The sequence below is a fragment of the Canis aureus genome, chromosome 15 (genome assembly GCF_053574225.1).
Source record: "Canis aureus isolate CA01 chromosome 15, VMU_Caureus_v.1.0, whole genome shotgun sequence".
NCBI lineage: Eukaryota > Metazoa > Chordata > Mammalia > Carnivora > Canidae > Canis > Canis aureus.
In genome coordinates this window covers 11,613,829-11,617,814 of record NC_135625.1, presented here as the reverse complement: position 1 = coordinate 11,617,814, position 3,986 = coordinate 11,613,829, and positions in this window count along the sequence as shown.

The window sequence follows — 3,986 nt, the reverse complement described above, 5'->3', positions numbered from 1 at the left end:
TGAGGGCTTTCGTTTGTCCTAATAATGGTAACCGTGGTGGAGTGACATCTGTTCAAAGTCAAAAGCAATTGGACGCCAGCGTTGAAAATTCCTGAGCGACAGCACCAGTTTCATCAAACACGCAAAGCTTGTTTACCGTATTTTCAAATACCAGCTGACTCTCTGGGTCATGTCCTTTTCTGCTTCTGAAAATCGTAAAGGAAAACTTCAAGTGTTTCTCAAGGTTCATATAAGGAATCAGTAACCGATTCCACATCAGGGAAGAAAGTCCTTATAACCAGTCACTGTGAAGGATAAAGTGTCATCCTTCTCCCAGTAGGTAAGCTGCATATCCCTGAGCACATCCCATGTCTGGAGGGCTTCAGGCTCAGACAGCTTTTCACGTGTGCAGAGTAAATTTCTACTAATTATTACTCAGCGATTCATCGGAGGTATGTCTGTTATTGCTTAATTTTTCACATATATTTATTATTTTTACTGTGTGCTCTATTACAGCTTCTTAACGTGGGTTCCTTACTCACTCCTTTGTGGCCTGCCCAGCTGCATTGCTATATGCCATTATTTTTATGGTCTTTGCGATTTATCACAAACCCTTTCCTGAATCCTCTTTGTCCTGATTTTTAGTCTTCCCGCTAGTCCACAATCCCATGGGAAATGCTATTTGATTCCAAAGAATCATGACTCTTATTTTTTTAAGATTTTATTTATGTATTTGAGGGATAGAGCAGAGTGAGAGTGAGCACGAGTGGGGGACACAGAGGGAGGGGGAGAAGCAGGCTCCCTGATGGGCAGGAAGCCTGATCCAGGACTTGATCCCAGGACCCCAGGATCATGACCTGAGCCGAAGGCAGATGCTCAACCTCAACCGACTGAGCCACGCAGGCTCCCCAAGGGTCATACTTCCTGTGTGCCTTTTGCGCTCACCCCCCTCCCATGTGGTGACCTCCTCAGTGAATCCCCAGGAGGGACCAACTGCCCCCCTGTCCTCCTGTCAGATTCCAGCCTCCGACAGTCATTCTGATCAGCTCCCTGGAGCCCAAACCAGCAGTTGTTACTGTCACACGGGCCACACGCCAGGTGTGAAAGCATTTGTGTTCCTCTTGAGCGTGATAATAATGACGGAGCAATGAAATTCTGTCAAAGTAGTAATTGAAGTCTCAAAGAAATGGGGGCCAGCTTTGAAACTTCTCTGAGCAGGGAAAAACCAATTTTAGTAATTGAAGCAAATTCAGATTTGCTTCTTTCTGAGATTCACAGGCCCCATGTCATATTCTGTGTGTGCCTCTGTCGGTCATAGGCAACACTTGAACGGATTCCCAAGGTGGATGGAGACCAGGCAACCTGGATCCCATTCTTTGTCATTAGAGAATTCTAATATTACCACCAATCACCGTGAAGAGTAAACTGTCACTGCTTTGCCAATATATAGGCTGCTTATTAACAACAGGGTCCCTGAACCTCATCCCTTGTTTGATTTGGGTCTTCCTGGGTCACGCATTGTGTCTCTAGCATGGGCACAATCAAGTTTTACTGAGGACTCTTCGGTTATTCATTGGCTTTACTTTTGTTATTGCTGAATTTTTGACATATTTATGTATCGTGTTGTGTACTATTATACTAAAGGTATATAGCATGATTTTAAAAAAATCACTTTTTCTCATTTGTTATGATGCATTTTTATAGGATCTTTGCAGTTTATGATAGGCCCTCCCCCCTCCCCCTTACCTGATTTTTATTCCCACCCCTACTAGCCGGTAAGGCTGTGCAAAATGCCATCCCACTCCAAAGACTCGCGCTCCTTGCGTGCCTTTCCTCACTCTCTCTCCCTCCCCACAATGTGGTGGCTCCTTCCCTGAGTGCTTGTGCGGTGCCAGCAGCTGTTGCCCTTATACTGCGGGGCTCTGGTTCCTGCCAGACCTCCAGGTACTGGTCACCATCCTGGGCATCAGCCCCTTGGAGCCCAAACCCCGGGTCACAGCGCCACCTGCTGGCCCTGGGGCGCATCGGATGGGAGGGCTGCTGTGTTCACCTGCGGAGTCCTTCATTCTTTTATTATGATAATGATGTTAGTACTAAAGCCTGTTAACCTCGACACCAAAGGACACGGTGAGCAGGGGGCGCCTGGGTGGCTGAGTCGGTGAAGCCTCTGCCTTAGGCTCAGGTCATGACCCCGGGGTCCTGGGGTCCAGCCCCTGGTTAGGCTCCTTGCTCAGCTGGAGACCCTGCTTCTCCCTCCCCCTCTGCCTCTGCTGCTCCCCACCCCGCCTGTGCTCTGTCTCTCACTTTCTCTCTCTGTCAAAAAAAAAAAAAAAATTCCCTGAGCAGATAAATAGTTTAGTGGAATAACCTAAACATCATTTAGCATAGTTTGTAAGGCGAATTCAAATAATTTCTTTCTTTCTTTCTTTCTTTCTTTCTTTCTTTCTTTCTTTCTTTCTTTCTTTCTTTCTTTCTCTTTCTCTCTTTCTTTCTTTTTCTTTCTTTCTTCTTTCTTTCTTCTTTCTTTCTTTCTTTCTTTCTTTCTTTCTTTCTTTCTTTCTTTCTTCTTTTCTTCTTTTTTTTTGTATGCCTCTGGAAATAAAAAACAAAACTAAAAGGTGACCAGTAAGAAATTCCCAACCATTTGAGAAAATTCTAATAGAATAACTAATCACCGTGAAAAGTAAGCAGCCTCGGCCTTCCCGCTGTATAACCTGGTTAAACACAATACACCCCCAAGCCTCGATCCCCATGTGGTTGCTATGCTCCTGGGCCACTGTCTTTTTGGCGCGTGTACAATGAACTTTATCTAATTAGTACTTCACTGATTTGTTGGCTTTCCTTTTCCTTCTCTTATCGATGAATTTCTGATTTAGTAATATTTTAATAGTATTATATTGAAGGTACACAACATGCCTTCTTATTACTCATTATGCTTCTTTACCTGCTAAGAAACAGGGTTATAGGCTGTTCTTTTTTTCTTTTTTTAGGATTTTATTTACCTGAGAGAGAAAAGAGAGAGCAGGAGCTGGGAGAAGAGGAGAGGGAGAGGAAGAAGCATGTGGGACTCCATCCCAGGACCCCGGGATCATGACCTGAGCCGAAGGCAGATGCTTTACTGACTGAGACCCCAGGCACCCCTGAAATTTTATTTTAATAACCCCTAGTCATGTTTTTATTTAATAATAACAAAAAAATAAAGAAACGTTTTTAAAAATTCCCTTAGTTTAGAGCACAATTCCTAGTTTGGCCCCAGGAGGGCAGTAGAACAAAACTAAGACCGCTTTCCACGAAGTCTTCAACTGATTAAGATTTTCATGTCATTGTTTCTCCTTTACCAGGAGAGTGGAGTGTTTAATTGTGACGTTAGTGTCTGATCGTATTATAAGCTTGGCACCTCCGCAGGAGTCTTATTTGGAGGGTGTCTGTGGGAGACGAAGAGGTGCGGAGCCTCTCTGAACGCTCCCAGTACAGAAGTCCCCTAAAATGGCACGTGGTGGGGGGGAGGGACATTAGGAAGCCCTGGTCCCGGCCACCTGGAGGAGGAAAATCGGGATCTGAGGAGTCAGGATCGTGAGGAAATCCCTGGGGTCCGAGCTCTGGGCTTCCACAGTCCCCTGGCGCTGCCCCCCCATCTGCGGCCTCTGCCCGGGGCCATGCAGACACCCCCTGCAAGGAGGCGGAGGGCAGTGCTGTCCTCTGGACACTGGCCCAACCTGGACACGTGGGTCTGCAGGTTGGGGGCAGAGCGCCCACCACAGGTCTGGGCACAGTGAGTGGCTGCAGGGCCAGAGGTGTTTGGGACAGTGCACACCCCTCGAGTGTCTGAGGATACAATTTATCACCAGATTCATCAAAGGCCCGTTAGGCCTAAACTCAGTTGAGGTGCAGCTTAAGGCAAATGGTGCCCCGGCTGAGCAGAGAGGAGCCTTGCCTAGTGGGGATCAGCCGAGGTCTTGTCTCAGTGTTCAGTTGTCCTGGAGACAGGGGGGCTCATGTCCCCAGAT